This window comes from Capsicum annuum, chromosome 4 (genome assembly GCF_002878395.1).
Source record: "Capsicum annuum cultivar UCD-10X-F1 chromosome 4, UCD10Xv1.1, whole genome shotgun sequence".
In the NCBI taxonomy this organism is placed as follows: domain Eukaryota; kingdom Viridiplantae; phylum Streptophyta; class Magnoliopsida; order Solanales; family Solanaceae; genus Capsicum; species Capsicum annuum.
This window is the reverse complement of record NC_061114.1, coordinates 49,892,089-49,918,878: the sequence shown is the minus strand read 5'-3', so window position 1 is coordinate 49,918,878 and position 26,790 is coordinate 49,892,089. Positions and strand designations below refer to the sequence as shown.

Sequence of the window (26,790 nt, the reverse complement as noted above, 5' to 3'; positions counted from 1 at the left end):
AAATATATAGACGCATAGGAGAAATTATACCCAAGGTCAAATAACACGAAAGCAGATCTGTAGCAAACTAGGATGATGTCTGTAGTAGCACTATCAGAGGCCTCTACCTTGGGTCTAGCAGGTATTGCATAGAACTAACAAGGTGCACTCCTAGGCTAATAAACCTCGTGATCACCACCACAAGCACCTCTACCTCTACCTTGAGCACCTCTAGCAGCACCTCTGCCACCCTATGAACCACCTTTCGCTGCTGATATAAGAGCAGGTATGAAAATATAACGAGGCCAATCGTTAGCCACATAGCCAAAGTAATCACATACAAAACATCCTTTATAGCCTGGCTTAATATGAGGAGGTGCGGCTGGACTAGAATGACCACCCTAGCCCGATGTCTGGCTACCCAAAGTTGTTCAACCTAAAGGTATACCTCTTGATCCATGTAAAGCAACCTGAATTTTCCTACCATGATAACCATAAAAATATCTACTAGAGAAATCTCTTCCTGGAAAGGCATATACACTAAACTTGCAATGATAACACACCTTCTTCGTGCCTCCCTGAGTAGTTTGGATAAATAGACTTAGTCATCTTTGCATGTTCAATAATACTCTGAAAAAAGCACCTAAAACTACCATCTCAGTTGTAGCCAGCTGATATGTTCCATCTAACCCCTTCACAAACTTCTAAATAATCTTAGACTCGATGGAGATTCTAGCATCTGAAGATATGGATAAAGTGTAAAAATGAGCCTCATACCTGAAATAGTCATGGAGCCTTGCGCCAAGTAATCAAACTCATCATGCATCTAATCTCTCAAACTATACGATATAAATTTCTCCAAGAAGGCCTCGGGAAACTAAGTCCAAGATATAGCAGGCGAACCCAAAGGTATACAACTAGAAAACAACCTCTATCTTCCTAGCCATATCTGTTAACTAATAGGTAGTATAAGAAACTCCATTGAGACTCAGGGGATCCCAGATTATGTAACTTCTCCTGAAAATCAATCAAAAACTCATAGTCATCCTCGCCAATAGCTTCGCTAAACTTGGGTGGACCCAAGAGAATAAACCTCTAAAATCTCTTCTAATCATAAAAAATATAATTGTATCCGAAGCAACTGGAGAAATAGTAAGTTTGACAAGCAATGAATCCACACGTGGGAGTACTATAGATGAAGCTTGAACGCTTGACTAGGAATACCATAATCTAATACCAGCACAAAAGGTGGTGCACCACTCAAAGTCTAAGGAATTCCATAATTTGATGTCGATACAAATGACATAACCACACTAGGAGTCAGAGGAATGCCATCAGTAGACACCAAAACTAACGATGGTAAAATACTTCAAATAAGAGAAAAACTAATTGCACTCAAGGGAATACTCTTCAAATGAGTCAAGAGGCAAACCAAGAGACCCTGAAGTACTGGGGTATCAACTAAACCCTGTGGAACCTTAGCTCACTTCACATCCGCTATTTGATAATCATCCCTAGAATACACAAACTCAAGCTTGTGAGAGGCCTCCCTAGCATGTCCTTTAGCTGGAGCAGTTATTCATGCCTGTCCTCTAACTTTGGGTCATCCATGACCCTTGCCTCTCCCTTTAGGATGGGATCCATCCTTGAATGATGGATCAAAATCCCCAGCCTCTTGAGATCTAGTCCTCACCATCTGCGCAAAAAGGAATTGAACAGAACTTAGAACATTGGGTAAGAACAACCCGCAAAACTAAGAATCAAAATAGAGTTATTTTTTCCTAAAGAAATCTTATATCCCTTCAATGATAGATACAAACATCTATGTATCAATATGTGAGAAACTACTAGATATCCTGCTTTTACACTTATGAGACCAGTGAACTTGGTTGCTCTGATGCTAATTTGTTATGACCCAAAAATGGGTTATGATAGCACCTATCCCGGCTCAGCCTCGATAAGTAAGACATTCACCCAAAGTGATAAAGGATACATGAACTTTACAATAAGATACACCAAGGTGAGACTTCTAGAATGAAGTCAGGCCCTAAAACATAAGCAAAAGCAGAAATAAGAAAAAAATCTCATGAATCCCAAAATCTGATATCATAGTTTAAGAACATCTAATATAATAACTAAAAGCTAAAAATACATGTATCTGTCTTTGATAAATAAAATAAAGACAAATAAGGATAGATGAGGTCTGAATTAGACTCAAATACTGGAGCGAATCAGTACCTCAAACTCTGGAAGTCTTCAAGAAAAATTAGCCGCTATGGAAAGTTCTCATACAAAGATCTGCACCAAAGAGGCGCAGTAGAAGTAACTACGGTCCACATGTACTTAGTAGGTATCATAGGCCGACTGAGCAAAACAAAAAATAAAATAAGTAAAATATAACATGAGGACAACACCTACAAGCAGAAAAGTCTCAAATGGTAGCTCATATCGTCTCTATTAACAGTTCTAATACACACACACACACACACACACATATATATATATAACACTAAGGAAAACAAGCAAGATGCGTGGGAAAATGCAATCTAATGCAATATGAATATGATGAATGATGAAATTCATTGCATGACTTTCTATATACACCCACCAAGCTCACAACTATCAGGTAGGACGTATGGTGTCCCAACTCCAAGGATCACGATGGATCTTACCGCGATGAGCCTTAACAAGTGAGCCTATCACACAAACTGATACAAAAAGGGAAAATAACACCAATACCCAAGGCAAGACTCCTAGAACGAAGCCGAACCATAAAATTATAGTGAAAGTAAAAATACATAAACAAAGATATCATACAATAATCTTAAAACCTGGTGTCACAGTGTAAGAACATAACTAGTACAACTCAAGACCAAAATACAAAAGATATCCAAAATAGGTACGACTCTGTCTCTGAATACAAATAAAGACATAGTCTAATAAGAAAAGATAGTAGTAGACTTCGGATGCATGAATCAAATGCTACCTTAAATAGCTTCACATATTGTCCAAAATCAACCACCATGAGGTGCATTCAAACCAGGATCTGCACCAAAAGGGCGTAGTAGGGGTGAGTACGGTCCACTTATACTCATTAGGTATCATAGGCCGACTGGGCAAGGTAGACAATAAAGCATATAAAATATATATTAAGGGTACGTCACCTGCAGTCAGAAAATATCCCAAACGGTAGCCCACACCATCTCCATTAACAGTTCTAATATCCGCACATATAACAAATACACATTGAGAAAAGAAGGATAATATACATATACGTGTACATCAAACACAAGTAAAAGAAAATAGAACTATTAGATAGGTATTAAGTCAAAGACATAAAATGATCACAACATAAGCACAATACATGAAATGCAATGAAGATGATGATGATGATGATAATGTGGTGCATGAGGTTGTCGCACAACTTCCATATACACCTACAGAGCTAATGCTTCCTGGTGTAGGACCCATGGGGGGTTCATCAACTCGTATACAATCAATATCTAATACCAATATCAATATCTCCTCTCTAGAATATCCTTTGGTAGAGATTTTTTTTTGAAAATGTCACATTTTCTGTCAGAAAAAGCCAGTATTTCAAGTATTTCCATGGTACTACCAATGTTTCATAAATGTATATGATATGAGGATGTAATTCTCACAACCAACTAGAATAACAGTTTCCAATATCCAACCAATATATACAAACCAAGTGAGTGAATAATCCACTCAATATTTTTCACCATCCATGAAATCCAACATAAACCATATGCCAATAGAGTAGAATACGATCAAATTATACCATTGATACCACATTAAATGTTTTCATTAACAAGATACAATTAGTTTCACGTATACAAAGCCAACAATATCATATAGGACCAACACAGTCACACATAGCAAATAATGTTCCAGAACCACCAAATTCATCAATATATAGGCCCCTACACGATCACAACACAATAGTTATAGTTATTTTCATGATTAGTTTTCACACCCTTAACATGTTTTTGTATTAACATTAACTATCCAACCAGTCTAAAGAAAGTTAAGCCATAACCTACCTCAAATGCTAGAAACCGACCCAAAAGCCTTCAATATGAAACCCTACTCCTAACGAAAAGGCTCGGAATCAACCAAAACATAAAAATATAGAATCTATGCATCAAAAGAAAGCCAATGATACCCATATTACCTACTTTCAAGTAGGGGTCAAAATGGCTCCCCATGGGTTTTTGAAAAGAAGGGCAAAAGCATAATTTTATTTTTGGAACATGTTCCCTATATTTATATGAGTCTACAGTTGAAAATCCAAGTGAAAATGAGTTAAAAATGAGATCCAAATCAAAGAAGAAACATGCTCAAGCTTTACCGACAAAAATCTCTGAAATTCAGTTTTAAAGTTAATAATTGAAGTTGTTTTGAAGATAAAATCCGAAGAAAAGTGATAATTATATGATTAGAAAATCACCCAAGTGAAAAAGGTTTTAAAATGAGGTTTAAATTGAGGAAATATAATTTTTAGGCCTTCTGGGGCAAAATCCCCAAATTCCACATTTTTAACCCATGTTTAAACAAGAATTAAGTGATGAAATTGAAGAAAAGTAGTTGAAATAGGTGTTATAGAGCCTACCCAAGATTAAAAGTGGAAGAAATTGTTCAAAATCACAAAACCCTAATCTCCAAGTATAAAAAATGATGGAAAATGGTGAAACATGGGAATTTAAAGGACCCAGGCATCGCATACGCGACCATCAGGTTGCGTACGCAGTACCTAACATGATGGCAGGTATTGTAATTGCGACACTGACGTCACATACGCGAGAATCATGGTCGTGACCAAGATGTCGCATATACAACACTAGAACCTGAAATGCCGAGTTTCATATGCGACCAGCTACTCATGGGTGTGAGTGCACCAGCACCAGCACCAGCACCAGCACCAGCTGGAGACTTGGAAAGTCTCAAGTCTCTACGGACCCCTCGAGATTTATTCGGGACCCTGTGAACGCAAATGAAATATGTTACCCTATTAATTTTGATTCTCCAAACTCAATGACGATGCCAGATTTTTGAAAGATATTATTTTCACAAAGTCAACCCCCGAAACCTTATTTCACAACTTTTCAAATCAAGGGCCGAAATGAGATATAAAAGTCATAAAACCATACTGACCACGTTACCGACTTAAAATTAATGTTCCAGATCTACTAGAGCAGTTTATTTTGCCATCTAGCATACAAATCAATAAATGTTAACCGAAGTCAATCATAAGGTTTTTCAAACCAACAAAAACCACAATTCCACATAAATCATACTAAAATGCCTTAGGAACCATCCCCACAACTCTAAAATACCACAAAGCAATCACTGAGAGGGGTAAAATAGTCATATCATACATAAATACATATTTCACATCAATTATCAAAATTTGAGTTGTTACATTATCCACCACTAAAAATCTAGTTCGTTCTCGAACTAATGGCAAGGGAATTACCTACACCGGCAAAAAGTTGGGGATAGAAAATACGCATATCAGACTCGACCTCCCAAGTACCCTCATATACTGGGTGATGTCTCTACTGGATCTCAACCGCTGGAATAACTCTAGAACCAAACCGCCTAACATCCCTACTCAAGATGGAGACAGGTTTTTCAAAAAAAGACAACCTCTCATCTAGTTGAACTGAGTCCAAATGAATGACATGAGACTTGCCCAGAATGTAATACCAAAGCATGAAAACCTAAAAAATTGGATGAACAACTAATAAATCTGGAGGCAAAACTAACTCATAAGCCACATCAACAACAATCCGAAGAATCTCAAATGAGCTAATATATCTGGGGCTAAGCTTTCCCTTCTTTCCAAACCTCATCACATCCTTTGGGTGAAACTTAAAGAAAGACACAATCACCAACACAAAATCTCAAGGAATGAAGCCTATGACCTGTATAACACTTCTGCCTACTCTGAGCCACTCGAAGTCTATCCTGAATGATCCTAACTCTATTTAAAGACACACAAAGCAAGTTTGCACCTCGAGGTCTAATCTCAGAAACCTCAAACCAACCAACTGGAGAGTGATAATGCCTACCATACAAAGCCTAAAATGGAGCCATATGAATACTGGAATGGTAGCTACTATTATAAGCAAACTCGGCCAAAGCTAGATATTTCTCCCACTAACCACCAAATTCCATCACACAAGCACAAAGCATATTCTCCAAAACCTGAATAGTTTGCTCTTACAACCCATTTGTCTGGGGTGAAATGCTGTGCTAAGATTAACCTTAGTACCCAACTCATCCTTAAAAGTCATCCAAAAGTGAGATATGAACATTGAACCATCATCTGAGATAACAAACATTGGCACACCATGAAGAGGGAAAATCTCATGAACATAGATATAGGCCAACCTCTCAGCACTTAAAGAGACCTGAGCTAGAATAAAATAAGATGACTTAGTCCATTGATCCACGATGACCCAAGTAATATCAGAACCATGAGAAGTATGAGACAATCCAATCACGAAGTACATAGTGATCCATTCCCACTTCCACTTGGGAATGGGTAACCTCTGAAGCAAACCACCCGACCTCATGTACGCAACCTTCACCTGCTGGAAACATAGGCAATGAGCTACAAAATTTGCTACATTATTCCTTATACCATCCAACTAGTAATGCTGCCTCAAGTCACAATACATCTTAGTCACTCCTGGATGGATGGAATACCTAGAACAATGGGACTCCTCCAAAATCAATCTAATCCAATCACTCTTTCTTAGTACAAAACTCGGCCTCCAATCCACAAAATCCCATCTAATTCAAGTAAGGCTTCCTTAGCCTCACCATTCAACACCTTATCCTTAATTAATCTCAACCAAACATTATCAAACTGGTGAGCTCGAATCTATTCTATCAAAGAAGATCTAGCCTCCATAGATGCCAAAACACACCCAAATATCAAAATATCGAGCCTAACTATTTGGTTAGCTAAAGGCTAAACCTTTAAGGCCAAAGGCCTCTCTTGGATCAAAAGATGCGCCAAGCTGCCCATGCTACTCGACTACCGACTTTAGGCATCTGCAACTACATTAGCCTTGCTCGGATGATAGAGAATCATCAAGTCATAATCCTTAATCAACTCAAGCCAACGGCGCTGTATCATATTAAGATCCTGCTGCATAAAGAAGTACTGAAGGCTATGATGATCCGAGAAAATCTCAAAATAAATTTCATACAAGAAGTGCCTCCACAACTTTAAAGCAAAAACAACCGCACATAATTCTAAATTATGGGTAGTATAATTTTTCTCATGGGACTTCAACTAATGAGAAGAATATATAATCACCTTAACCTTCTATATCAACACATCACCTAACCAACACCTGAAGCATCACAAAAAATGATAAAACCCATGCCCTTATTGGGCAAAGTCAAGATAGGAACTGACGTCAACAAATCATTGAGCTTTTTGAAGCTCACCTTATAAGCATCAAATCGCTAAAAGGAAATCTTCTTTTGAGTCAACTTGTTCATCAAAGCTTTAATAGATAAGAAACCCATAACAAAACACCGATAATAACCAGCCAAGCCTACAAAACTCTGAATCTTAGTAGGTAAAGTAGGCCTAGCCCAATCACAAACTACTGCAATCTTGGCTAGATTAACCATAATACAATCCTTAGTCATTGCATGACCCAAGAAAGAGACTAACTCCAACCAAAACTCACACTTGGAGAATATAACATACAACTTATTATTATTTAACCTCTAAAGCACAATCTGCAATGCTCCTGATGATCATATCCACTCTTAGGATAAACCAAGATATCATTTACAAATACAATAACAAATGAGTTGACGTACTATTGAAATACTCAGTTCATCAACTCTATAAATACGACTGGGGCATTGGTCAACCCAAAGGACATGACTAAGAAATCATAATGACTGTAATGAGTTCAAAAATCTATCTTCAGAATATCTGAAGCTCTAATCCTCATTTGGTGATATTTGAATCTTAAATCAATCTTTAAAAACACCATACTATCCTGAAGTTGGTCGAACAAATCATCAATATGAGGAAAAGGATACTTATTCTTAACCATCACCTTATTCAACTACCGATAATCGAACACATATGCATAGAACCATACTTTTTGTTCACAAACAAGACTGGCTCACCCTAAGGAATATACTAGGTCAGATAAATCCCTTGTACAACTCCTACAACTGATCTTAATTTCTTCAACTCGACTGGGCCATCCTATACAGAGGAATAAAAATAGGCTTGGTGCCTATCTTAACATCAATTGCAAAGTAAATATCACGATCCAGAGGCATACCAGGCAAATCTGTTAGAAATACAGCTGTGAACTCACAAACCACACAAACTGAGTCCAAAGAAGGAGGTAAAGCAACACTGGTATCATGAATATGAGCCATATAGGACAAACATCGCCTCTTAACCAAGCAACAAGCTTGAACATAGGGTATAACCCTATTGGTACCCGAATAAAGCATACCCTTCTATGTTATCATTGGCACACCCGACGAAGCTAAAGTTATGGTCTTAGCATAACAATCTAGGATAGCATATTAAGAAGCCAACTAATCCATACCCAAAATGGCATCAAAATCAACTATATCTAATACAAGAAAATCTACCCCAAGTCTCACGCCCAACAAAAGTTACAACATAAGATCGGTACACCCGATCAACCACTAAAGAATTTTCTATAGAGATAGATACATAAATAGGCATGGTAAGAGGCTCATTAGCATAATCAAAACCCAAAGCATAATATTAATACACAAAGGAGAAAGTTGATCCCAGATCAAATAACACAAATGGAGATTTGAAATAAATGGGGACAATACTTGTGATAAAAATATTGGAAGCCTCTGCCTTAGGTTTGGTGGGTATAGCATAGTACTGTCCATGACTACTAACTTCCTAAGTGGCCTTATGATCACAACCTTGGGTGCCAGTATCTCTTCTTCATACATCTCTGGCAGAGCCTCTATCCCTCATAACCGAAATAGGAGTAACTATGAACATATTGTGGGGACAGTCCAAGCTCTACAACCTGACTCAATAGAAGGTGGTAGGCTGGACCAAAATGGCCACCCTAAAATACTAAACTAAAAGACCCTCTACTTGAACTCTATAAGTCTACCTGCATTGGTCTACCATGATACCCTTGCAAACCTTTGGAATCTCTACCTCAAGAAGTGTGACCTCTAAACTCTCCCATATGATGTACCTTCTTTTTGCCTTCTTAAGATGCTCAAAGAATACCCTCAGTCATCTTAGCATGATCCACTATACTTTGAAAAGATGCTCTAAATACTACCATCTAAGACGTAGCTAACTAAAGAAAAACATCCAACCCCTTCACTGGCTTTTGAATCTTCTCAGGTTTGGTGGCAATATGGGCATAGAAATATCTAGACAATTCATGAAAGTATGCCTCATACTCTGCAACAATCAAGGAGCCCTACTCTAGGAGATCAAACTTATTTTTCATCTGATCCCTCAGACTGTAAGGCACGAAGCTCTCAGAAAAGGACTTAACAAACTAGTCCTAATTCATCTTAGGAGAATCAAGAGGTCTACAACCAACAAGTGACCTCCACCAATATGTAGTGGCATCCCTCAACTAATAAGTAGTATACACAACACCATATGACTCCAAGAAACCCAGGTTATTCAACTTCTCATGATAGTCAATCAAGAACTCACATGCATATCCACCCATAACTCCACTGAATCTAGGAGGAACCAAATGAGTGAATCTCTCAAACCTCTTATAATCCTCAGAAGACATAACTATACCCACTATAAGAGGAGGCATAGAAAATATGGATGGCTGACATCCCACCTGGGGAGGTAATATAGATGAAGGCTGAACCACTGATTTTAGAATACTATACTTAGATTTAGGTGATAAAGGAGAAATAATGTTTGGAGTTTATGGAGTGTAAAATCAGAAGTAGGTGCCACTACAGGATCTACAATCGGGGCTGGACGAACACCATAAGCAACTCTGACATAGACGGAGGTAAAATACTCAAAGCTAGGGGATTTTTCGTAAAACTCAAAGGAGCACCCTCCAAATAGGTCAAAAAATAAATCAACAACCCTCCCAAGACTAGGTTAGAAAAACTTAGTGGAATTGAAGAAGGACCTTCACAACTCGATGATACCCCTTAGTCGCTACAATAGTGGTTACGGTCACATGTGACCACAAGCTAACCCATAAGTTGGTACCTGCTGTGAGCACTGAACATTAAAATAATAAAGGACATGTGCAGAAAATAACCTATAAAGACATAAGGTTGGAATGCCGAAATATGATAAATTCACAAGTCTATAATGCCTGATAAAATACTGAAACATAACTAATAAGATTGATAAACTAACTAGCTATCTATCTGACTGTCTGAATATCTGAAAGGCTCTAAATTGATTGAGAAGTTAATGGGACAGGGCCCAACTAACTCCAATTGACTAACTGAAAAAAATATGAAAATAACTGAATAAATATAATACGACCTTGATATATAAGGACTCACCACTGCTGATGCTGCTGAAGCGCTGGACTATCTAAGGAAGATTGAGAAACTGAGTGTCCGAATCTATGATATAAGACATCATAGTGAAAAGAAGAGTATGTGATTAGTACTTGGAATGTAATAGTATATGAGACAAGGTTAAGCTGAAATACATGGTTTAACTGTACATGAATTAATGACTGACTGAATAGCATGAGATAACTAAACATAAATACATTAAAGATGAAATATCTGAGGATGCAAAACTAATCATATAATATTTTAAAAATAATTTGTAAACTGAAGTACTGAAATATGATAACTGAATGACTAGTAATCTTTATGCTTTGGTCAAGCAAACCTAAACTGAATTTTGGACTGGATACTACACCGAGAGTATAGGAGGCATCATGTAACTAACATGCCCTAATCTTAGCTAATCAAGATCTAACTTGTGACCCTAGTTGGAAGGGTTTCAGTGCTGTGCCACGAGTACTAACACTGGCTGTGTGGATCCACTAAACTGGTGTCTCAAAAGACCAGGGTGTCAAGCCTAACCTGACAAGTGACCCCTGAGAGAAAGCTAAGCCTAATCGATTGGTGACTCTTCATATCTTATACGACTATGTAGTTTTAGAATACAGGGACTGCTACTAATGACTTTGCCTAACTGATGGGGAAGTTTCCATCCTTGTATTCTCTCGGTGCTAAATCCTACTCCCAACTAAACTAACATTGATTATTGAACTGAACTAAGCTTAACTGAACAAATAACTAATAATATTAATTAAATGAATGACAATGCACATGGCTTATCTAAAATCATTCTGAAGATACTAAAATTATATAAACAACTATGTATTGGGCATTCATAACCCACCAACACTAAATGGACATAATAATGATGGCATATAAAGCTTTAAAATTCGTAGTAGGGGATCATTACTCAAAACCCAACATTTATACATTTCATCAAACACATAAGAGTCATGAATTTAAGCATGAGAATAGGTAAAGCATACGATAATTTACAATACTAAAACCATGAATGGATTTCAAAGTGAAGATTTCAATATTCAAAATATGTAATGATTCATTCTACTTGAAACACTTATAATCATAACTCAAAAATAATTTATCAAGATATTCATGGATATAATTCAACTAAATCATGTAAAACTCATAATTTAAGTGTAAAAAGAGATTCTTGGACTCCATGGGTGAAAAGGGCCCATGGATAAACATCACACATACCTTAAACCCTTAATATGGAGAGAGAAACACCAATCTTAATGTTTTCTTGAATGTTCTTGGATTGGGGAACTTGAATCCTTGGTTTTCTTAGTGAGAAAGTAATAGAATTTGATGATCTTGGGGAAGGAGAGGGTTTATTTTTTGAGAGAAAATTGGAGTAGATGGGCAAATAATGCCCTAATTAGTGTTATAATTCATGATTTAGCGAATTAGGTTGAGGAAAAAAGACACAACTGCCCCTCAGGCAATTATATTCGTAACTAGAGTGCGTTTTACATGATCACCATGATGCGGTGTACGTACCATCGCTATTTTCACTGCAATGCGGCACTATCATGGTGAGCCGCTAGAATTATGATTGAAACATAACCCAATCCTCATCCAAAAAATTTGAAACTTTCTCGAGACATGCTCCTTACACCCCTGAACATGAATTAAATCACAATTCAAAATTTTAGGGTTGAAAAAACAATTTAAAAATCACAAAGTTAAGATCCCTTAAATAACCCATATCAAATCGTGATGACGATGCATACGAGGCAACCCTGTTACAAAATCCATGTTCACCCCTTCCCACTTCCAAGTAGGAATGCTGAACTTTTATAATGAGAGACTAGTCCTCTGGTGTTCAACATTTACTTACTGACAGTTAGAACACTTAGCTACAAACTCTGCAATACCCCTCTTCAGACTACTCCACCAATAGATTTCTTGCAAATCATGAAATATCTTAGTGGTCCCTGGGTGAATGGAGTTACACACACCATGCACTTCTGCTAAAATCCGATGTCTCAACTCATCAACACACGGCACATATAGCCTACCCTATATCGCAACACACCATCTCCCCCTTGGGAGAAAACCTCTACTTTTTGATCTCTAACTGATTCCTTCAACTTAACCAAACTGGAATCCCTATCATGCTTCTCCTTCACTTCGGTAACCAAAGAAGAATTTGAACCATTCTGAACCCATATACTACCCTCAGCTAAATCAACCAACCAAAAACCTAATATATCAAGCTGTTAAACCTCCCTCACTAGCTTTTTATTATCATTCTAAATATGAGCAACACTACCCATAGACTATCTACTAAGAGCATCTGCCACTATATTGTCTTTGCCCAGTTGATACAACACACTTATATCATAATCATTTAACAACTCTAACCACCTTCTCTAATGAAAATTTAAATCTTTCTATGAGAATATATACTAAAAAATTTTGTGATCAGTGAATATATCAACATGAACCCCGTAAAGATAATGCCACCAAATTTTCAAGGCAAAAACAACAGTTACCAACTCACGATCATAGGTATATTAATTCTTTTCTAGGGGTTTAAGCGGTCAGAGGCATAGTCTATGACCTTACCTCTCCTTATAAACACACAACCAAGACCAACTCTGGAAGCATCACAGTAAACATTAAACCCATCTAAACCATCTGGCAAAGTCAAGACTGGGGCTAAAGTGAGTCGAGTATTTAACTCCTGAAAGCTCTTTTCATAAGAATCTAACTGCTGAAATTTGCCTTTCTTCAGAGTCAGTCAAGACATGGGGGATGCAATAGACAAAAAAACTTCAACAAACTGTCTGTAATAGACAAACAAACTCAAGAAACTCTTGATATTTGATGGAGATATAGGTCTGGGGAATTTTTTCACTACTTCAATCTTTTGAGAGTCAACTCTAATTTCATCACTGGAAATAATATGGCCAAGGAAAGATATTGATCTTAGCCAAAATTCACACTTACTAAATTTGTCAAACAACTTATGGGCTCTAAGAGTCTGCAATACAATTCTGAGATGGTCTGCTTGATCATTTTCACTACGGGAATAGACAAGTATATCATCAATGAATATTGTGACAAATATGTCCAAGTACTATTTGAACACTCTATTCATCGAGTCCGTGAAAGTTGCTGGGGAATTCATTAGTCCAAAAGACATAACTAGGAATTCAAAGTGACCATACCGAGTTCTGAAGGCTTTCTTTAGAATATCACATTCTCTGACTCTAAGATGATGATAGATGAATCTGAGATCTATCTTAGAGAAATAACTGGCACCCTAAAGTTGATCAAACAAGTCAATCCTAGGGAGTGGATACTTATTCTTGATTGTGATTTTATTCAACTGATGGTAATCGATGTACATTTATAAAGAACCATATTTCTTACGCACGAACAGGACTGGAGTGCCCTACGGAGAAACATTGGGCCTGATGGATCCCTTATGTAAGAGATATTTCAACTATATAGAGCCATTCTATATAGAAGAAAAGAGATAGGCTGAGTATTTGGAAAGAGATATATTCTAAAGACAATTTTTATTTTGGGAGGAACTCTGAGAAGATCTTCAGGGAAAATGTCTGGAAATACCCTTACTACTAAAATGGACTCGAGACTTAGAGTCTAAGAACTAGAGTTATTTACTCGAACAAGATGGTAAACACACCCCATAGATATTATTTTTCTTTCCTTAAGATATGAAACAATCTTACTCTTAAGCACTAAAGTACTAACCCTCTATTCAATAACTAGTTCATTAGAAAAATAAAATTAGATGACTTTGTTTATATAGTCAAATAAAGAATAGGATGAGTGGAGCCAATCTATGCCGAGAATGACATCAAAATTGATCATATATAACTCCACAAGATCAATTAAAGTAAATTTTTGAGATTTTGTAATCGGGCAATTTTTGTATACTCATCTGGCTATAATAGATTTACCTACTAGGGTAGACACTAACAAAGGCTCAACTAATATTTCTGGACTAACACCAAACTTAACAGATACATAGGGGATTATAAAAGAATGTGAAGTTCCAGGATATAAAAAAGCATACACATGAAGATGAAAAACCTATAATATACTCGTAACTACATCAGGAGAACTTTGCTAATCATGTCAAGACTGAAGTGCATACAACATGTTCTGGCATTGCTCACTGGTCGCATTGGAAGTGGCGCCTTGCTGAGTCGGGCGATATGTGAGTGCTGCTGATGAAGTTTTCTGGCCCTGTCAGCGATTATTTCGGCCCCTCTGCGCCACCACACACTTTCAAATCCTATAGCTTGGCTTTCCATATCCAAAATACATATCACTATCAGCCTTACATATATCCTAATGATTCCTACAACACTTCTTGCAGAGAGGATTAGTACAATAATTTTTCACACTATCCTCGGATTTGGAGCCTAGTTCCCTATCATGATTGTCATCCTAGAACTTTGGCACTGTCACACTAGCTAAAGACTGAGCTAGGGCTGAAAATTTTAGATAGAACTGAGAATGGTTACCACCCTCTGACGTTAGCTGAGAAAAGTTAAGCTACTAGTTGTATCCCTCTTATTCTCTCTATGTTTCTTCTTAAGCTTTTGTTTCTCAATTTATTAAGCAAGAACTATAAGCCTAGATAGGTCCATCTCCTTAATCAACATAGCAATCTTGCACTCCTTGACCACACCATCAGCTACACTAGAAACAAACTTACTCATTCTAGACCTATTATCAGCTACCATTGAAGGAGCATACCTCGCCAACTTAGTAAACTTAAACAAGTATTCCTTCACACATTTATTACTTTGCTTCAAATTATTAAACTCTGACACCTTAGCTTCTCTCAACTCTAATGGAAAGAACCTATCTAAGAAGGTTGTGAAAAACTCGTCCCACTCAACAGGCCCTACCTCAACACCCCTATCCTTCTTTTACTGCTCATACCACGTATAAGCTATATCCTTTAACTAGTAAACAGCCAACTCTACACTCTCACTCAAAGTGAAACTAGTGATATCAATCACCTTCTAAACAAAATCAAGAAACTCCTGCAAATTCTCTTCAGATTTTGATCCCAAAGACAAAAGGGGATTCAATCGGGTGAAATCCCAAATCCTAGCTGCAGCTGTTTTGCCATAGGGTTAGTATGGGAAATAGTTTATTGGTTGTTCTGAGCACCTACTAAGTAAGATAATTTAGAGAATGCAGCTCTGAAATAGGCATAAATGATGTGCTTATTTAGGGGATCTTCCTAAATAGGCGGAGGTACGGGCTGATTTCTATTTCTTCTTTCGTTGTTTCTTTTGAAAGGCATTTTCTGTAAACAAAAGGAAGAGTGAGCCAAAAAGAGAGTTTTAAATAGAGCTTATGCTCATTAGAACGATGTGAATATAGAAAGAAGGGAAACTTTTTCAAAAACATCTTATAGCCTCTCATCCATACGTTTGGTGTGCTTTACAACAATATACAAGACTCTACTCAATGCATCTTTCAGACTCTCTAGGACATTGTAAAACCCTAGGTTCTGATACCATGTTTTGTCATAACCCGAGGCTACCCATTAGTCACGACAACGGTGGTTACGATCACATGTGACCACAAGCTAACCCGTGAGCTGGGGCCTCTTGTGAGCACTGAACATTAAAATAATCAAGGAAATATGTGGAAAATAATTGATAAAACCATAAGGTTAGAATACCAAAAATATGACAAATTCACAAGTCTATAATTCCTGATAAAATACTGAAACATAACTTATAAGACTGATAAACTAACTAGCTATCTATCTAACAGTCTGAAAGCATCTAAACTGACTGAGGAGTTGATGGAACAGGCTCTAACTAACTCCAACTGACTAACTTAAAAGAAATGCAGAAATAACTGAATAAAAAAAATAGGGCCTCGAGCAAACCTGGTATGGGAGTATGGTAATCTGTATTCTTTGGTGAAGTAAACCTGAACATAATTCTGGATAAGATACTGCATTGAGATTATGGGAGGTATCATATAACTGACATGCCCGAATCTGAGCTAATCGGGGTCCAACTTTTGACCCTAGTTAGAAGAGCGTTAGACCATGCCATGGATACTAACACTGCTATGTGGATCCACTCAAATGGTGTCCTAAAGGACCAGGGTGTCAAGCCTAAACTAATAGGTGACCCCTAAGAGGAAGCCAAGCCTAACCGACGGGTGACTCCTCATATCCTATTTATATATAGTTCTATAATATAAGGACTGCTACTAATGACTACCTATCTGATAGGGAAGCCACCATCCCTGCATTCACTTGGTGCTAAATTCTACTCCCAGCTGAACTGGCACTGATTACTGTACTGAACTAAGCTTAACTGAACAAACAACTAATCATATCAATTAACTGAATGACAATGCTCACGGTTTATCTGAAATCATTCTGAATATACTAAAATTATGTAAATAACTAGGTATTAGGTATTCATAACCCACCAGCACTGAATGAAAATAACAATGATGACATATAAAGCCTTAAAATCCATAGTAGGGATCATTTCTCAAAACCAACATGTAGACATTTCATCAAACACATAAAAGTTATGAATTTAAGCATGGTAATGGGTAAAGCATGAGATAATTTACAATCGTAAAACCATGAACTAAAGATTTCAATGTGAAAATTTCAATATTCAAAACATGTAATGGTTCATTCTACTTGAAACACTTATAATCACAACTTGAAAATAATTTATCAAGATATTCATGGATATAATTCAACTAAATCATGTATAACTCATAATTTAAGTGTAAATAGGGATTCTTGGACTCCATGGATGAACATCACACATACCTTAAACCCTTAATATGGAGAGAGAAACACCAATCTAGATGTTTTCTTAAATGTTATTGGATTGGGGAACTTGAATTCTTTGTTTTCGTGAGAGAAAAAATGGAATTTGATAATATTGGGAGAGGGAAGGGTTTATTATTTAGAGAAAATTGGATAAGATGGGCAAATAATGCCTTAACTGGTGTTATAATTCGTGACTTGATGAATTGGGTTGAGGGGAAAAGACATAATTTCCCCTCAGGCAATTAAATTCATAACTGGAGTGTATTTTACATTCTCACAACGATGTGGTGTACGTGCCATCGCTATAAGCACCATGATGCGACACTATCATGGTGAGCTGCTAAAATTGTGATCTAGACATGACTCAATCCTTATCCAAAAAATCTGAAACTTCCTTGAGACATGCTTCGTACACCCCTGAACATGAATTAACTTAAAAACCAACATCTCGGGGTCAGGAAGACCAACTTAAAAATCCATGAAGTTAAGAGACCTTAAAAATAACTAAGTCCCCAACACTTAGTGAAATTTTCAGGATTTAAGCTTTTTATGCATGCTACTAGGAGCTGAACTGAGTTAAGAATAATACGGGGTATTACAATATCTCTTCTTTAGAAACATTTATCCTCGAATAAGACTGCTTAGGCTGAGATTCTGAACTAAAGCACTAAGATCACATACTGAACATGCATTACTGGAAACATGATTACATGAATGAGTCTGAAACATGATACATGAGCTGAACTGATTTCCTAAATTCATGCAATGACATAAGAGTGATTATATAGCTAGAACTGAGAGTGGAAAAGAAACAATCTAAGGAAAACTGTTACATTATGTTGGGCCTGAGTTTGCGGAGAAAAGATGAGGATACTTGATACACATATCCTCATCTTCTTCTTATGTGGCTCCCTCAACGGACTGATTCCGCTAAAGAACTTTGATCAAGGGAATTTCTTTGTTCCTTAGTTTACAAATATGACAATCGAGGATCTTTACTGGGATTTCTTTGTAAGAAAGGCTATCCTAAACATCCGTGCTTTTTAGAGGAGCTACAATAGTTGGATCACCAATACACCTCTTTAACAAGGAAACATGAAATACCAGATGTACTGATGCCAAACCTGCAGAAAACTCAAGCTCGCTCAAGATCCTCTAAGGGCAAACATATCGGGAACTAAGCTTTCTTTTCCTGCCAAATCTCTTCATTCCCTTCATGGGTGCAATTTTCAAATACACCAAATCACCAACACCAAACTCAAGGTCTCTTCTTCTCATATCTGCATAAGATTTCTAATGACTTTGGGTTGTCCTTAGCCTTTCCCTAATTAATTGAACTTTCTCTATCACATCAAATACTGAATCTGGCCTAATCAACGTAGACTCACCTGCTTCAAACCAACCAACGGAAGATATACATCTCCTCCTATAGAGAGATTCAAATGGATCCATCTGAATACCTTAGTGATAACTATTAATGTAGGAAAACTCAATCAAAGGTAAGCGATCATCCCAACCTCCTTTAAAGTTAATAACACATTCTCTCAACATATCATCTAGGGTTTGAATGGTCCTCTATGCCAGACCGTCAATTTGAGGATGAAAATCTGTATTGAGATAACTTGGGTACCAAGAGCCTTTAGAAATGCCTTCCAAAAGTGAGAGATAAACTTAGTACCTCTATTTAAAATGATAGACAAAGGAACTCCATGCAACTTAACCAACTCTCTAATATAGAGATTGGTATAGTCCTCGACTGAATAAGAGGTATGGAATGGCAATAAATGAGCTGATTTGGTCATTCTATCTACAATAACCCATATTGAATCATGTTGACAATACGTATGAGGCAACTCTATCACAAAATACATGTTCACTTCTTCCACTTCCAAGTAGGGATGATGAACTTTTTCAATTTGCCACTAGGCCTCTAGTGTTCAACCTTGACTTTCTGACAGTTAAAATACTTCGCTACAAACTCTGTAATATCCCTCTTCATACCACTCCACCAATAGATTTCTCACAAATCACGATACATCTTCGTGGCTCCTGGGTGAATGGAGTAGCGCACACTATGCGCTTCTGCTAAAATCTGTTGTCTCAACTTACTAATTCATGATACACACAGCCTACCCTGACATTGCAACATACCATATCCCCTTTGGGAGCGAACCTCTACTTTCTAATATCTAACTAATTCCTTCAACTTAACCAAACTGGAATCCCTATCTTGCTTCTCTTTTACTTTGGCAACCAAAGAGGATTCTGAACCATTCTTAACCCATATACTACCCTCAGCTGAATCAACCAATCGAACACATAATCTAGCAAGATTATGAACCTCCCTGACTAACTTCTTCTTATCATTCTCAACATAAGAAACACTATCTATAGACTATTTACTTAGAGCATCTGCTACTATATTGGCCTTGCCCAGATGATACAACACACTCATATCATAATCCTTTAACAACTCTAACCACCTTCTCTGATGAAGACATAAATATTTCAGTGAGAACACATACTACAAGCTTTTGTGATCAGCGAATATATCAACATAAACCCAATAAAGATAATGCCACCAAATTTTCAAGGCAAAAACAATAGCTACCAACTCGTGATCATGGGTAGGGTAATTCTTTTCATAGGGTTTAAGCTGTCAGAGTCATAGTCTATGACCTTACCTCTCTACATCAACACACAACCATGACCAACTCTGGAAGCATCATAGTAAACACCAAACCCATTTGAACCATCTGGCAAGGTCAAGACTGGGGCTGAAGTGAGTCAAGTTTTCAACTCTTGAAAGTTTTTCTCACAAGAATCTGACCTCTGAAATTTGACTTTCTTCTGAGTTAGTCGAGACATGAGGAATGCAATAGATGAAAACCTTTTAACAAACTGTCTGTAATAGATAGCCAAATCTAAGAAACTCCTGATATTTAATAGAGAGATGGTCCAAGGGAAATTTATCACTACTTCGATCTTTTGAGGGTCCACTCTAATTCCATCACTGGAAATAATATGGACAAGAAAAACAACTGATCTTAGCCAAAATTTGCACTTACTAAATTTGTCAAACAATTGATGGGCTCTAAGAGTCTGCAATACAATTCTGAAATAGTTTGCTTGACCATTTTCACTATGGGAATAGACAAGTATACCATCAATGAATACTATGACGAACATGTATAAGTACTATTTGAACACTCTGTTAGGGAATTCATTAGTCCAAAAGACATAACTAGGAATTTGAAGTGACCATATCGAGTTTTGAAGGCTATCTTTGGAATGTCACATTCTCTGACTCTAAGATGATGATAGACGAATCTAAGGTTTATCTTAGAGAAATAACTGGCACCCTAAAGTTGATTAAACAAATCATCAATCCTGGGGAGTGGATACTTATTATTGATTATGACTTTGTTTAACTAATGGTAATCGATGCACATTCTGAGAGAACCATCTTTCTTACACACGATAGGACTGGAGCACCCCAAGAGGAAATATTGGGCCTGATGAATCCCTTATCTAAGAGATATTTCAACTGTTATTTCAATTTCTTAAGCTCAGCTGGAGCCATTCTATAGGGTGGAAAAGAGATAAGATAGGTATCTGGAAGGAGATCTATTCCGAAGTCAATTTCTCTTTTGGGAGGAACTCTGGAAAGATCTTTAGGGAAAACATCTGGAAATTCCCTTACTACTAAGACGGACTCGAGACTTGGAGTCTCAGAATTAGAGTCTTTGACTCAAAAAAGATGGTAAACACACCCCTTAGATATCATTTTTCTTGCCTTAAGATATGAAACAATCAGACCCCTAAGAACTGAAGTACTACCCCTCCATTCAATAACTAGTTCATAGGGAAAAAAAAACTGGATGACTCTATTTCTATAGTCAACTAAAGCATAGCATGAGTGGAGCCAATCCATGTCGAGAATGACATCAAAATTAGTCATCTCTAACTCCACAACATCAAGTAATGTGAATTTCTTAGATACTGTAATCGGACAATTTCTATATACCCATCTAGCTATAATTGATTTACCCACTACGGTAGACACTAATAAAGGCTCTGGTAATATTTTAAGACTGACATCAAGATTGAAAGCTATATAGGGGGTTACGAAAAAAAGTAAAGCTGTGGGATCAAACAAAAAATACACATGAAGATGAAAAACCTGTAACATAGTCGTAAGTACATTATAAGAACTTTCCTGATCATGTTGATACTGAAGTGAATACAGCTGGTTCTGGCGTTGCCCATTGGTCGGACTGGAAGTGGTGCCCTACTAAGTCAGGCAACCTGTGAGTGCTGCTAAAGAAGTATTATGGCCTTGTCGGTGATTATTTCTGCCCCTCTGCACCATCACCATACACTCTCGGATCCTGTGGCCTGTCTTGCCACATCCAAAACACACATCACTGTTATCCTTACACACACATGATGATTCTTACAACTCTTCCTGCAGAGAGGATGAGTATGACCACTGTTCACACTACCCTGGGGCTTGGAGCTAGGTGCCCTATCCTAATTGTTATCGCAAAACTTTGGCACTGGCACATAAGTAGAAGAAGGAGATGGGGCTAGAAATTTTGACAATACTTAGAATGGTTACCACCCTCTGAACTCGGCTGAAAAAAGTTAATGTTACCGTTTTTGGTGTTTTTATTCTCTCTCTCTTTCTCCTTAAGCTTTTGTTCCTCAATTTTTTAGGATAAACCATAAGCCTAGATAGGCCCACCTCCTTAATCAACATAGTAGTCCTTCACTCCGTGACCACACTATCAGCTACACCAGAAACAAATTTACTCATTCTAGACCTAATATCATCCATAACTAAAGGAGCATACCTCACCATCTGAGTAAACTTAAGCGAGTATTCCTTCACACTCATATTACCCTTCTTCAAATTAATGAACTCCAACACCTTAGATTCCCTCGACTTTAATAGAAAGAACCTGTCTAAGAAGGTCATGGAAAAATCCTCCCTCTCAACAGGCCCTGCCTCAACACCCCTATTATCCTTTCCCTGCTTATACTACGTATTAGCTATATCCTTCAACTAGTATGCAGCCAACTCTTCAATATCACTAGAAGTGACTCTCATGATATCATTCACATTATGTACCATATCAATAAGCTCCTGTGAATCCTCTTCAGACTATGATCTCAAAAACAAAGGGGGATTTATTTAGGTAAAATCCTAAATTCTAGCTATAGTTGTATTTGCCATAGGTTTAGCTGAGGGAACAGCCTGCAAGTTGCTCTGATAAGCTACTGAGTGATCTAAGGTAGTGAATGCATCTCTAAACTCAGCATGAGAGATGTGCTCATTTTGGGGATCTTCCTAAACAAGCAGAGGTTTAGGCTTAATTCTATTTTTATTTCTATTGTTTTCTTGGGAGCAATTAGGTGTAAATGGAAGGAAGAGTGAGTCATAAAAGAGAGTTTTAAATAGATCTTATGCTCATTCGCATGACGTGAATACTCATAGAAGGGAAACTTATCCTAAAACGTCTTATAGACTATCATCTATAACTGTGGCGCACTTCACAACCATGCACAAGACTCTACTCAATGCGGCTTTCAAACTCCCCAGGACACTGTAAAATCTTAGACTCTGATACCAAGTTTTGTCACGACCCGAGGCTACCCCCTAGTCATGACAAAGGTGTTTACGATCACAAGTGACCATAAGCTAACCCATGAGCTGGTACCTGCTGCGAGCACTGAACATCAAAATAATAAAATACATGAGAGGAAAATAACTAATAAAGCCATAAGGTCAGAATGCTGAAAATACGATAAATTCACAAGTCTGTAATGCCTGATAAAATACTAAAACATAACTGATAAGACAGATACACTGACTAGCTATATATTTGACTGTCTTAGTGTCTAAAAGCCTCTAAAATAACTAATGAGTTAATGGGATAGGCCTCAACTAACTCCAACTTAATAACTAAAAAAAGCGTAAATAACTGAATAAACATAACATGTCCCTAATATATGAGGACTCACCAATGCCGCTACTGCTGAAGCGCTAGATTGTCTAAATACTGTTGGGAAATTGAGTGTCCAAACCTATGATATAAGACATAATTGCGCAAAGAAGAGTATGCATTTAGTACTTTGAATGTACTAGTATATGAGATGAGGTTAGGCAAAAATGCATGGTTTAACTGTACATGAATTAATGACTGACTGAATAGCATGAGATAACTAAACATGAATGAATGAAAGCTAAAATGTCTGAGGATACAAGACAAATCATATCATATTTCTAAAATAATCTATAAAATAAAGTATTGAAATCTAATAACTGAATGACTGGTAATCTGTATGTTTTGGTCAAGCAAACCTGAACTGAATTCTTTATTGGACAGTGTACTGAGACTGTGGGGGTATCATATAACCGACATGCCCCAATCTGAGCTAATCAGAGTCCAACCTATGACCCCAATTGGAAGGGTATCAGTACCGTGCCATGGGTACTAACACTGACTGTATGGATCCACTAAATTGGTGTCCCAAAGGAACAGGGTGTCAAGCCTAAACTGATGGGTGAACCTAGAGAGAAAGCCAAGCCTAACTAATGGGAGACTCCTCATATCCTACGCTAGATACATAGTTCTAGAATATAGGGAATGCTACTAATGACTCTACATAACTAACGGGGAAGCAGTTATCCCTGTTTTTGCTCGGTACTAAATCTTATTCCCAACTGAACTGACACTGATTATTGGACTAAATAAGCTTAATTAAACAAAAAACTAATCATATCAACAAACTAAATGACAATGCTCATGGTTTATCCAAAATCATTCTAAAGATACCGAAATTATTTAAAAACTAGGTATCAGGTATTCATAACCACCACCACTGAATAGAAATAACAATAATGACATATACATCTTTAAAATCCATAGTAGGGGATCATTGATCAAAACCCAACATTTAGAAATTTCATCAAACACATAAGAGTCATGAATTTAAGCATGGGAATGGGTAAAGCATGCGATAATTTACAATACTAAAACCATAAACTAAGGCTTTCAATGTGAAAATTTCAATATTCAAAACATGTAATGGTTGATTCTACTTGAAACACTTATAATCATAACTTGAAAATAATTTATCAAGATATTCATGGACATAATTCAACTAAATCATGTAAAACTCATAATTTAAGTGTAAAAAGGGATTCGTAGACTACATGGGTGAAAAGGGCTCATGGATGAACATCACACATACCTTAAACCCTTAATATAGAGAGAGAAAAACCAATCTTCATGTTTTCTTGAATGTTCATGGATTGGGGAACTTGAATTCTTGGTTTTCTTAGAGATAAAGTAATGGAATTTGATGATCTTGGGGGAGGAGAGGGTTTATTTTTGAGAGAAAATTAGAGAAGATGGGCAAATAATGCCCTAGCTAGTGTTATGATTCGTGATTTAATGAATTGGGTTGAGGGGAAAAGACATAATTGCCCCTCAAGAAGTTAAATTCATAACTGGAGTGTGTTTTATATGCTCACCACGATGTGGTGTATGTACCATCTCTATAATCACTACGACGAGGCACTATCATGGTGAGCCGCTAGAATGGTAATCCAAACATGACCTAATCTTCGTCTAAAAAATTTGGAACTTCCCCAAGACATGCTCCTTACACCCCTGAACATAAATAAACTAAAAACCCAACATCTTGGGGTTAGGAAGACCAATTTAAAAATCCACAAAGTTAAGAGACCTTAAAAATAACTAAGTTCCCAACACCTAGTGAAATTTCAGGATTTAAGCATCTTATGCATGCTACTAGGAGCTGAACTGAGCTAAGAATAATACGGGGTATTACAAGTTCCCACACTTCTAAGATACTCAACAAGAGGCTCAGCGAAATGTCCCATAGCTCTACTTCTAGATGGGACAGATCCACCTGTCCATCCACTTCCTCGAGCCCGTCAATGAATCATAACTCGCCATTTAAACTATGCTCTCTCCTTGAATAAAGGCTTTATAGCTCTACCTTTGCGACATCTAGTCAACACCATCTGTGTAGAAAAGATCAAAATATTACTTAGAACACAAGGTATGTATGAAATCCACACGATAAGGAATAAAATAAGGGCAATTTCCTAAAGACATCCTTTAGTCTCAAAGATAGATATGAACGTCTACATACCGATCTGCGAGATTCTATTTGACATCCTATTCTGACATCATTGAGACCAATGAACCGGGTTGTTCTGATACTAAGTTGTCATGACCTAAAAATCTAAGGGTCATGATGGGACATGTCGCGGTGAATCTTGACAAGTAAGCCTATCACATAAACTAATACAAAAAGGGAAAATAACACCAATACCCAAAGCAAGGCTCCTAGAATGAAGCTGAACCATTCAATTAGAGTGAAAGCAGAAATGCATAACGAAAGATATCCCACCATAATCCCAAAACCTGGTCTCATAGTGTAAGAACATAGCTAGTACAACTCGAGACCAAAACATAAAAAATATCCAAAACACGTACAACTCTGTCTCTAGATACAAATAAAGATATAACCTAATAAAGAAAGATAGTAGTAGACTCTAGAAGCATTAAATCAACCGCTACCCCAAAGAACTCCAAAGTCGCTCAAAATCAACCATCATTAGGTGTACTCGAATTAGGATTTGCACCGAAAAAGTGTAGTATGGATGACTAAAGTCCACTTATACTCAGTAGATATCATAGACCGACTGAGCAAATTAGAAAATAAAGCATTCAAAATACACTAAGGGCATATCACCTGCAATAAGAAAATGTCCCAAACGGTATCCCAGACCGTCTCCACTAATAGTTCTAATATCCATACATATAATAAATACACATAGAGAAAGGAAGGACAATATGCATTATACATGCACATCAAACAAAAGTAAAAGAAAATAGAACAATTGGATAGCTATCAAGTCAAAGACAGAAATATAATCACAACATAAACACAATATATGAAATGCAATGAATAAGATGATGATGTGATGTACGAGGATATGACACAACCTTTGTATACACCTACAGAGATAAAGATTCCTTATGTAGGATCATGGAGGCTTGTCAACCTACAACCAATATTCATATCTCCTCTCTGACACATCCTTCGGTAGAGGTTTTTTTTAAAGATGTCACATTTTCTATCAAAAAACACTAATGTTTCCAGTATTCCACAGTAGTACCAATGTTTCATGAATGTCTATGATATGAAGATGTAATGCTCATAATCAACCAGAATGAGAGTTTCCATATTCAGCCAATATACCAACCAAGTGAGCCAATAATCCACTCAATATTTCCCATCATCCATGAAATCCAACATAAACCATATTCCAA

The 26,790-nt window shown here is 37.1% G+C and overlaps 1 long non-coding RNA gene across 7 annotated transcripts in view; it reads right to left on the bottom strand.

The window, feature by feature from the left end:
- Positions 1 to 1,179: 1,179 nt before the first annotated feature.
- LOC107843532 overlaps positions 1,180 to 26,790 on the bottom strand; it is a 43,528-nt gene continuing 17,917 nt past the window's right edge. For 4 of the 7 annotated variants that reach the window (XR_001666425.2, XR_001666427.2, XR_001666426.2 and 1 more), the window contains 5 exons: positions 23,441 to 23,503; positions 10,564 to 10,626; positions 2,966 to 3,025; positions 2,218 to 2,343; positions 1,180 to 1,675 (listed from right to left, as the gene is read on the bottom strand). This is a non-coding gene — a long non-coding RNA (uncharacterized LOC107843532). The remainder of the gene's footprint in view (positions 1,676 to 2,217; positions 2,344 to 2,965; positions 3,026 to 10,563; positions 10,627 to 23,440; positions 23,504 to 26,790) is intronic. The other 3 variants (XR_007054922.1, XR_007054921.1, XR_007054923.1) reach the window with 3 other exon arrangements.